Source organism: Cyanistes caeruleus, chromosome 2, assembly GCF_971803275.1.
Source record: "Cyanistes caeruleus chromosome 2, bCyaCae1.hap1.1, whole genome shotgun sequence".
Classification (NCBI taxonomy): Eukaryota; Metazoa; Chordata; class Aves; order Passeriformes; family Paridae; genus Cyanistes; species Cyanistes caeruleus.
The window spans coordinates 51075434-51087046 of NC_141702.1; positions in this window are offsets into that span (position 1 = coordinate 51075434).

Consider the following 11613-nt stretch of genomic DNA (forward strand, 5'->3'; position numbering starts at 1 on the left):
TTTCAACCTAAGAAAAATTATTGCAGGAAAAATCTGTTTCACTAACATGTTCAAATATTTTCATTCCCCATCAAGAAATAATGATTTAAACACCAAATGATGTCTAATCAATACCTTTCCTGATTTTCACCAACTAGCTCCCACAAAGCATGATGACAAATTACTTCTGAAATCAATTTCTTCAGACTTTTGGAGCTTCTGTTCTACTGATAAAAAACTGTAATTTGATAGGCAATAATACCACTTCCATTGACATTATTTCTCTGACATCCCACAGATAGAAAAGAATTGCTTGTTCAGGCAAATACCACACCTCTGATACTAACTGTACCAATATGATTCAGCATTTATAGATTTTTTCTCTGATTTCACCTTTATATGGGCTTATAAAAGTAATTATTAATTGGACTAAAGTCTGTGGATTTTTTCTAAAATGCCTATAAGTGTTTCTACTTGGAAAACATTGGTCTGTAAATTACGAGATAGAAAAACCTTGTTTCTCCAGTTATTTCAGTGGGATTATGCTGCTTCCACACTAGCTAAAGTCCATTTAACTAGCCTGTAGGAGTCATACCTAACATTTGTATTATGTATTATTTGTACATTTTTTTGTTATTCCAGAATAATTTTCTTAAATTTAACTTCAAATTTCCTTGAATTTTTTTAGTTTAACCATTTAAACTAAGTCTGGTTGCAGACTCCATAAATATTTTTATTCAGCTGGATTTTAATTCAACCTTGAAGCATTTTCAAAATCAAAGTTTCTTAAAGAGAAAGTGAAATAAAGAGTCTCCCCCACAGAAGCTCTTCTTTTTCTCAATAAGCTGTTCTTTACTAAATAAGGTACAGGAGAATCAGGAGAGGAAATAAGGGAAATTAAATATTGTTAAAAAGCACGCATCAACAGGAAATGTAGCAAGAAAATACCTGAGGTGAAAGGCTTTTTTGACAAGTAGCAGAGTTGGCTTGGTTTTCAAAAATCAGAGGGTTGTAATTTATTTGTCATTAATTGACCAAATAAAAAGAAAGGGAAGGTGGAGTTAATTAACACAACTGGAAATTGGAAAATTACCAAATTACTAAAATAAATGGTAGCATGTCAAGGGTTAAGTCATTTCTACTTCAATAATGTACAGGAAAGCAGAGGTCACCCTCCTTAGAGAATTAAAAAAAATTAAACCCTTCTGATGGGAAACTTGCCATGTCATAGCTCAAGCCAAGTAATTTCTGAATTTTACCTGGTGCTTCATTACCTTTTTTGACAAAATATTTTCTTCCAAAGAGAGCTATACACAGTAGACAGCAATGTGAAATATATGAGATAATAGCAATATTTTATGTCTTCAAAGATTTCCAGTTTGGTACAGAAATATTACTGAACCACAAATCTGCAATTTTTCTAGACAGAGTTTAAGTACTAGAAATCCTTCCACAAAGCAGAGTTGTATGAGCACTTTTTTGATATCAGTTTCTTAAGGATCATCAATCAGACTTTATGACTGCTCATGTCTATTTTCTTTATGCAGTTATCAATGGTTAGCACAATTTCAACAAAGCTTTTCAGAGGAATTTATTCTTAAATTGACTTTCTCCCAGGAAATGTCACATGAAGTGGTCCCAAGGTGGAAGAGAAATGACCTTATTGGTGCTTCTCTTGGTGCAAAAACATGTGGAGATGGGAACAGCAGTAAGCCATCCAAGTGGTGGTGCACTTCAGAACATCTTCAGTAGGGCGTGTCTTGAGCTCCTCTTAACTTGCTGGAAAAATGCAGAGTGGTCCATGGAGTAGGGTCAAAGGGCTCATGACATGGTGGGAGCAGGCCATAAGGGTTTGGCAGACATCTGAGACAGGGAAAATGACAAGACAAGGAAGGGAGCTACTTATATTGAAGGAAATAGGGGATACATTAATTCAGCTGCTGCAGAACACTAGTTTTTCTCTCCTTTATTTATTTGTTCATTCTGCATTAATAACGCTGTTCTCCATTATGATTTCCAAAAAATATCTTTACCTTTCTATTCCTTTGCTCTTATGCGTAATGATACTACCTTTCCATATTTTAGGGAAGCACACAGTTTAAAACAAAAAAAAATTTTTTTTACTAATCTTCTGAAGAATATGACTCCAGGTAAATCTATTTAAAATAATAGGGCAGTGTGCAAAGCCAATTTTGGCACGGATGTGTCATGAAAATTTTATATAGGGAGAATTAACTCCATTAATGTGTTGTTGAACAAGTGAAAAAGAAAGTCTAATGACAAAATTGTCTTGGAAAGAATTTTGAAGATGGTGGAGAATGGTAGGCTGTTTTAAGAAAGAAAAAAATCTACTACAGTATGATATTAAAAGGTTAAAGAATGAAGAAGAGTATGATTAGCACTTTAATGAGTGAATTAATTAGATGGTGTATATCAGACATCAAATGTTGATGTGAAACTTAGGAAGTTACAAAAAGCATGTAAATAGTCACACTATTGGTGTTAATCACTGGTATTAATTTTTGAAAGGACTGGCTTAGACTTTTGGGCATTTTGACAGTGGCGCTTCAATCAGCTACTTCTGTTTCACAAGTTACAGGAATCACATGTTTCAGATAGTTATTTGCAGAGCTTGTGCTGATTATTCTTTGGGAATAAGTAAAGAACTTAATATAGGCAGATAAGTTTGCCTAGGCTACCTCTCTAGTCCATGGGGAGTGCTAAGTACTTTCATAAGGTGATTCAGGGAATTTAGAATCAGTTTCTATCTTCACTGGCTACCTTAAATGTTTGTACAAGAGTGAAATAGGTATACCCCAGTCAGGATATATCTGGTGGGAAGCAATCATTGTAGAGCGTTAATTTATTTGTTGATGCACCAGAATATATCAAGGGGAAAAGTGGTACAGCTGTCAGACCACTTCTTAATATACCTGTTTTCTCATGGAGAGAGGGTGAAGCCGTTGTGTTCTTGATAAAAAAGAACTGAAGTGCTCCTATACCTGAGCCATATGAGAAAAAATGATGACTCAGGATCTCACTTCAGATTCTGTCAGGGCTTTCCTAATAGCATCTCATGAACAAAGTTAGTTGAGATATATAGATCTTGTTGAAAGCTGTTAGTTCAACACATTATCCTCACAATATATATTCAGATTATCAGTCCTTTTCTTCTTCATGAAATCTGTTGTTCTAGGATAAATTTCTCATTAGACAGCTTCCCCTAGCATTAATTATGTACCAGATTCTAATGGAGAGTCAACAAAACCACCTGATATGAATGAACACAGCTGAGCATTGATAGGCTGTTAAATACTTGGGATGTCTGCACCAGGATTTCCCAACAGAAGGGTCAAATGCTGATGGACTTAGTTCTGCCTTCATGGGGCTGAACCTGAAGACACTTCACTCTATCTGGGAGCATCAAGATGAATCAGAATCCAAAGTAATTTCATCTTGGAGCCTGCTAAAAAGATGCTTTCCTACAATTGAACATTCTTTTCCTGATAGCATGTCAATGTTATCTGTCTTATGGAGCATACTGGATTTTGGCTTAGCTTTTTTCTGTATTATCAGGAATTAAAATATAATGCCATATATCTACATTATTATTTATTATAATATTTTATTCTTATTATAATTATTATAAGAATAAATATTTTATTATAATAATTATAGTACTAAATATTATAATATTTTATAATTATAATATTATATATAATATTATAATTATAATATTATATATATAATATTGTAGAAATTATTATTATTATATGTTAGGTTTGCTTTGGTATTTGTGTGGTCATTGGATGTATCACTTGCAAGTGCCTAATTAAGACAAATAAACTATTCCAGGGATCACCATGTTTGCTTTATTTGCAATATAATGGAGGACAGACCACAAAACTTCGAGAAAGGTCAGTGCACAGAATGGCCAGTGGGGAATACAACTGTATTCATCCAAATATCCCCTCTAGCTGGAAGTATTTTGCTGATAAATAACCCCAGGAGAAATGAGGATACACACTGATGAGTCAGAAATTGTCCTTGCCAAGCTCAAAGACCCAATCGACTTTAAATATTAGGGAGAGGTGAACCTGTATACAGAGCCAGCATGCACAGAAGAACCTTTTCTTAATAGTATGCCATAAATTAATCACCTAATATTAGCAGATGGCTCCTAGTCCAAATACATGGCTTTCTTTTGACTTAAATCAGCCTCTACTATGACAATACATGTTCCAGTGCCAAACCGAGAGGTCTGACATAGTGCCTGCCCTATAAAGCATGGTAGGTGCTGAACTGTAAAACCCATGTGTTCAACAGTGGAGCAGCTATAAATATTTGTAGGCTTTCCACTAGAAGCTGCGAATTTGACTATGCATAAAAGCTCTTTTTATCACAGAAGTACATGTGAAGGTCGTACTCAGCTATCCCATCTCTGGAACATGTGAATTATGTGAGTATTCAGACAGTCTTCCTACAATTCCCACCTGGTGTTCTCAGGGCAGACTGCACTGCCCATCAGAGATGATGCAAATGGAGATGGTGTGTGTATATGTTTGTATGTCTGTGTGCATGTCTGTGTAGGATGCATGTGGAGACCTGAATATTTGTCACTGTCATACTCAGCAAGGCAAGTGTGACAAGGCAATCCTCATTTCATTCACTGAAAGAACAGAGATGGACTTCATGCGCAAAATCCTTGAAACTATAAAGTGCTGATGATTAAATCAGGAATGGCCAGCAGTGATACTGGCTTATGTAATTTGGGCTTCTTTTCTTCAGGATGTGAATTGAGAAAACAATTCCTTTCTTAGCTGGCTGCACTGTCATGTGGAAGTTATACTCAGTCTGGCTTGAAATCAACTTTTAGAACTGAGTTAAGCTAGCCCATAGCTATTCCCTTAACCTCTACAGCTGTTTTATTATAAAAATTAGCCATGTGCCAATAACAAGTTCTCTAAACACGGTGGTGTGGAAAATGAATAGTTAAGTTTCAACAGATGTTCGATGATTTATCAGGGCATGAATTGTTTCATTTGGTTCTGCTGTTTCGTTGTGCTCTTAGGCGTCATATCTCACCACTTCATCCTATACTGTTTATTTTCACAGCCATAAATTTGGTAAGTTGAAATACAGGTGTCAACTGCAGTCTGTCATTTTACACATGAATAATTTTAGTGACTGATTTTTACCTAACTGCTAGATAGATACAAGTATCTGTCTAGATCTCCTGTGGTTCCCAATTTTGGTGGAGGGTTGTGCCTCTCCATTGCAGAATAGTTGGATGTTGGCAATCTGTGTGTTGGAAGTACTCAAGCATTTACTGAGGCTTCCAGGCCTGAAATATGCAAAAGGCTGCTGTAATTCAGTTTAACGGCCATAATAAAATTAAGCCACTTGGGCATAGCTGGACTTTTGCAAAAAAAATATCACTATGGAAAGAACTTCTATGAGAGAGTCAGATGTTTAATTCTGAATTATTTCAGCTCAGAGCTTATTCTTAGTGTTTTTTAATAAACACTGGTAACAAAGTACATGCTTTTTAAGGGTAAAGTAGCATAGCACACATTCACTATACTGGAGTCAACAGTCTGCAGCATATTAACCTTGCATTCTAAACCCCTAATGTAAAGTGCCCCAGAGGTTTATTGAAAAGCCACTACCAAAGAGATCTTCCATTTTCTTCAGAACTCCAGACCTTCAGAGCTCAGACACCTGTTCTCAGATAAACACCTGAACAAGAGCACCCTCATGGGAAATCTGTGTTTTAGACTACTTGTGCAAGTACTAGTGGTAATTAACACATGCATTTCTTGAAAAATTTTGAAGATAAAATTATACCAGCAAAAGATGTGAGTGTTTAGTAGTACTTTTGTTTTCTTTCTTTCCTCTATAAAACAGTACAAAGACATCCCAGTATCAATATTTCTTCTCTGTGGAATGACAATGTAGAGTTGGGCTATTTGTGTTGAAAAAAAATGGTATGTTTGGGGTACAAGAGAATACCATGAAATCAGGAATATCATAAAGAACAAAGTAGGAAATGACTGTACATTTCTCTCTAGTACATAAATGGAGGTCATGCAAATGAACCTAGTAAGTGGCAGGTGCAGACAAAATAAAGGCTATGATTTCTCACACAGCATGCTATTAAATAGTAGAGCCCATTCACTCCTAAATAATTTGGATGCTAGTATTTTACAGAGTTTAAAAACTGGCTAAACTCATGAAAGAAAAAATTGTTTAGGATTACTAATTAGAAAGCTTCAGTTCAGGAAACTTATTTCTGATATTTTTGATTTTCCAAGGAAAATATATATTTGCTCTACTCTTACTAATTTCTAGGTACCTTCTGCCAGTGACAGACATTGGTCTAAACAGATAAAAAGTATGTCTATTTGTCCTATTGTGGTGGAAAAACTTTTCTAGTCTGCTTAAGTAGTGTGCTGTTTTTTTGCTCTAGAAGAGATTGTTCTTTCACTACCCTATCTTTGGTGTACACTGAGTGACTTTTTCATTTAGGTTGTTAATTATCCATGGAATAGACAGAAGACTTGAAATCCTTCTGACTTCCCATTCCAGGTTGTACCACTCAATCCAGTTGAGCAGGACCCTTCTGGTGTAGCTAATGCAATGCAGCGCACTGCTGATTTACCCAAGTTATTTCTAAATATGCTTCCAGGATCCCAATTCCACTCACTCACCTAGCTTGCTCATAGACTTCAATACAACTACAACCTAACAAATATAAAAATGAACTCTGCAAAGCACCTCCTTTGCTTTCAGTAGTTTTGCGACATTACGTGATGCTCCTTTCCCCTTTTTCATGTTTAATGTTTCATGTGGGTTCATCCTAGCTTCATACCTGGAGAATGCTTGCAATTGCTAGGGAAACTAACAGGTTTCATCTCTTACCTCTTTTGACTGCCTGGGCCACTCTTACAGCATTGATTCTAATTGTATGCAAACATCAGTAATGATAATGGATAAATGCTCTATCTAAGAGTAATTTACTGCTTATACCATTTGCATGTATGTGGCTTTCAGTACTATCAGAAGACTGAACAGAAATTGCACAATAGATGTTAATTAACTCCTGGAAACAATTTTTAAACTAAAACTCTTTAGTATTAGTTTATTATTCATATATTAGTACCAAAAAAAAGAAACATAAGAGGGTTATATATGGGAAATAAATAATTCAGAATTTGAAAAAAGACATGGCATGAAATATGGTGTATTTGGTACAGAGAATTCATGGAGGCATCTGAAGAGGCATTCAGTGTGTTCATGGTGCCATAGAAAGTGAATGAAGTTTACTTCAATCTGTTGGATAGCTCAGAGGCTGAAGAAGAAGTTAGAAAGTAGCAGTTAGTCCAGTTGGTGTGGGATGAAGAACCCACAGATTTTAATAATATAGAAATACAGACATATCACATCATAGATGGCATATTGGAAGGAGAATGTGTGGTGGTTAGAATGCTACTGTTCGCCAGACAGGACTTTCATTTTCCCATCACAGAAGAAGGAAAAAAGTACTTACAATTTAATTATTCAAATTGCCTTTTCTTTGTTGCACTCAGAGCAATTATGAATTTGGACATGTTCTTCGACTCACTGACTAGTGCTTCCAGAAAGCATATATAAGAAGAAACAAGAGAAAGCCAAATTTTAGGGACAAGATGATGATAAATTTAAGCCCTGAACTTTACCCAGCAAAGATGATAGAAGCACTTGTGTGTGATGTCACCCCTTTCAATGGTGCTTCGATTCAGTAAGTCACAACACAGTTCACTATTAACCCTTCACATACATGGTCCTCTGAATGTAGTCTATATGTGAAGTATTTATGAAGAACCTTAGTCTGGTTATGTGTTAACATAAAAAATGAATAATCATATTAGTGACTACACGTTAAAATTTTGCATAATAAAGTATTTTATCATATGCTAAGAAGCACACAGAGCATTCAGAAATTATATGTCACTTGCCTGCTTTTTATTAATAATCAGTGTTTCATTGGAACTGTTCCTTATCTACAGCACAAAAGTGCCAAATTAAGTTTATTTTGATTTATTAAAGAAGATTTGCTAATTCAATTTTAGTTATAATTTTTCATTTAAGTAAAATTTTCATTGCTTTTATTAACAAATTCAGTTGTTGATGAGATCCATCAACACTAGATCTTTATTATACCTTAATCAATTGAAAAAGGTACCTGCAAAAAACCATTAAACCCACAAATGCATTTATCATGAATAACTGAATCACGTTGTTTTGACTTGCATTTTCATTGCAATTTTTTTGTAAGACAAAAATTGCCAGCACAGGGAACCTTAGTACAAATCTGAGTTTACCTACAAAGCGTGAAAAATGTTGAAAAGGATGAGGAAAAACCTGTAAATTAAGACAAAGAGAAAACTTTTCAATTTTGTTTTCCTATTTTCTCTTCATCAGTGGCCTTTTTCTTTACAGCTTTTTCTTCTGAGATGCTTAGAAGACTGTTATTCATAACTAGTATTTCTGGTGTCAAAATATTTTATAATGGAAAGTTCATTTCATCTGATAAAATAGCCTATTTGAATAATTTGCTAACAAATAATTCAATAACATATTTACTTACAGTCAAAACTGTGTGGATATGGTGTCCACCAATTCATGCTGCCAGATTACAGTATCTTGGATTGGGATGGTTACTCAATTCCATAGACCACTTAGAGTTTGTGTATAAATGTTATGTGACCTGACATCTAAATCTGTTTCTTTGAGGAAGCTGATTCCCTCAGATGTATTCCAAACATGCTTAAGAAACGTTGGCATCAACATCAACAGTACAGTGAAACTGAGAGGTATATTGGCTTATTCAGTCCAATAATAGAAAATCTAGGTTTATTTTTGTATTATTTATTAAGAGTTAAGCATGCTGTGAGTGTGTGTGCTGGTTTTGGCTGGGGTAGAATTAATTTTTTTTCACAGTGACAGGTATGGGGCTGTGTTTTGGATTTGTGCAGGACACAGGGTTGATAATGTAGAAATGCTTTTGGTTTTGCTGAGCAGGGCTTACACAGGGGCAAGGCTTTTTCTACTTTTTGTACTGACACACTGGAGAGGGAAGTTAGGGGTGCATGGGAGGCTGGGATGAAACACAGCCAGGACAGATGACTCCATCTGATCAAAGGGGTATTTCAGACTATATGACATCATGCTCAGTATATAAAGTGGGGGAAAGCAGTGAAGTAATTCCTTCTTTTGCTTTGCTTGTATGGGCAGCTTTTGCTTTCCCTATTAAACTGTCTTCATCTCATCCCAAGAGTTTTCCCAGCTTTTACACTTCTGGTTCCCTCCCTCTTCCTGCTGGTGGGGGAGTGAGAGAGTGGCTGCATGGGGCTTGATTTCTGGCTGTGGTAAAACCGTGGCAGTATGTATGAAACGTTGGGTCCTATAAGGACCTTCAGTGGTCTCTATATCCTGGAGCTTGATTTTTCCGTGGTCAGCATAAAGCATCTCAAAAGGTTTTGACTATTTTATGCTTTGTCAGAAATTAACTTGTAGTTATGTGAAGGCATCAGATCAAAAAAAATGGTGCCTAAGGAGTATTTCATTTATAGCCCTAAATTATTTTTAAAGCAGTTTTTGTGCATCTAGATCCTTCTTGATGGCTCAACAACTAGAATAATTATCTTTATAGCATGTTGTATATAGAGAAATATTTCTTTGTTCTCTACTCATTCAGTATCAATGAAGTACTTCTGTTTCATCAGGATATTGAAGGACAGTCAAACAACTGTCTCTTTTTAACAAAAAAATTGTTTCTTTGTGACAAAAAAGTGATAGGTCTTCTGAGGTCCAAATTTCAGGCTTCCATTCCTTGTAACGTGTCTATGCTCTTGATCCCTTTTTGCCTACCTCAATATGATCTATCTGAAAATGTAGATGTTATTTTTCTTTTTGTAAGTTGAAGGGAAGAAGTGGAGATCTGCTCTACAGTGGGTTTGGCACAGCGTTTTTTGTCTAAAAGTAGATTTAGACAACAAATTAAAAATACAGTGTTGTCACTCTATATGTTATGATAGGTAGGGGTAAGAGATGTTCACTTTCATTAAAGATGTAGGAAGCACAAGACAACCATGTACTTAGAGCTCTAAGTTTGTCATGCACTATAGGGAATGTAGAAATATCCTGCACTCTGGAAAACTGATGAGCAAATATAGCCCAGTATGGGCTTGCTCTCCCCAGCACCAGTCAAGGAGCTCACTGCCAAGGTTGGAAAGGTTCAGGGACAAAATTCTGTCCTCATGTGGTGAGAGGCACACCTGACTCTAGTATTGCACCTGACAGGCAGCTCCACTTTAAGGACATGACATGACTCCTTGGTTTGAGGAGTGGAAATGTTCCAGTCAATTCTAGCAGTGCAAATTTAGGCTTTCAAATTGAAAGGAAGGACTTTGCCAAAGTTTTATGCCTGAACTGAAACGTTATTGGCTACCATGGTTTCATTGGTGTCCCTGTGAAGGAGTGAAGTAGTGATTGTGAAATGAGTGGTTTGAACCTCTGTAAATCCAAGAAAATTGTAATAAGTAGAAGGAAAAATAAACAAAACTCCTACACAAGTAGTATCAGTAAAAAAAGAAACTCTTCTCTCTTTTTATAATAGCTAAAAAAAATTCCAATATCCTTATGTTCTACAAAATTTTGTGGGAATGGGGAATGTCAGAGGATATTGTAAAAATATTGTTTAGAGTTTGAGCTGATTTATGTTCTTGTTTGAATTCTACCTGTGTATATTTTTGATTATAGACTGTTTCTTATTTTAATTTCTTTTGTTCTCAAAGAGAAACAGGGGAAAAATGAAAAGCAACCTATTTTTTAAAGGATCAGGGTCTCAGCAGCTAGCTCTAGTATTTGGAGATGTGTGAGAGACTGGAATGTTAATGGTTAATGACTCAAACTATTGGCCATTTGCAAAAGCAGCAGGGTGCACAGATATCACCAGAGTGTACAAGAAGGGTGTTGGACAAGATCAAGGAAGAGGTGAAAATCCTGTGAGGTGCGAAAATGCTTTTTATTATGCCAAAGTCCTCACACAAGTGACTCAGCTCTGAAAACTCCCCTCCAGGGAAGTGCCAGGACATCTTTAGACCCAAAAGAATTCTCCTTTCTGATGGGCCATAATTGATTCAATCATGCTGATGTAAGAGGCAGCTGTAATGTGCTAGAAGGTGTCATAAAACATCAAAGACTCTTCACTTGGTGAGAAGAAAAATACAATTAGAAACTATAGTGGCATCTCAGTTCACTAGGTGACATGGAATTAAAAGGGTAGAGGGAGTGGGAAATTTCACTAATGTACCGAATCTGATATTAATACTTTTGTTTTGGCATCTAAAACCTGACATAAATACACTGCATTACACTTTTTTTGTACACCAAGATTATTGCCATATACTAAAACTAAGTCCATTTCTAGTCACACAGCATCACAGAATCATAGGTGTGTCTCACATGGCTTTAGTCTCGTGGAAGCTACTGAGATCTGCTCTTAACAGCAAGTGAAGAAAGACTTGTTCCTCTCATGTGTGATTCATCCTAACCCTCTGATTTTTATTTTAGATTAGGTGAACTCATCAG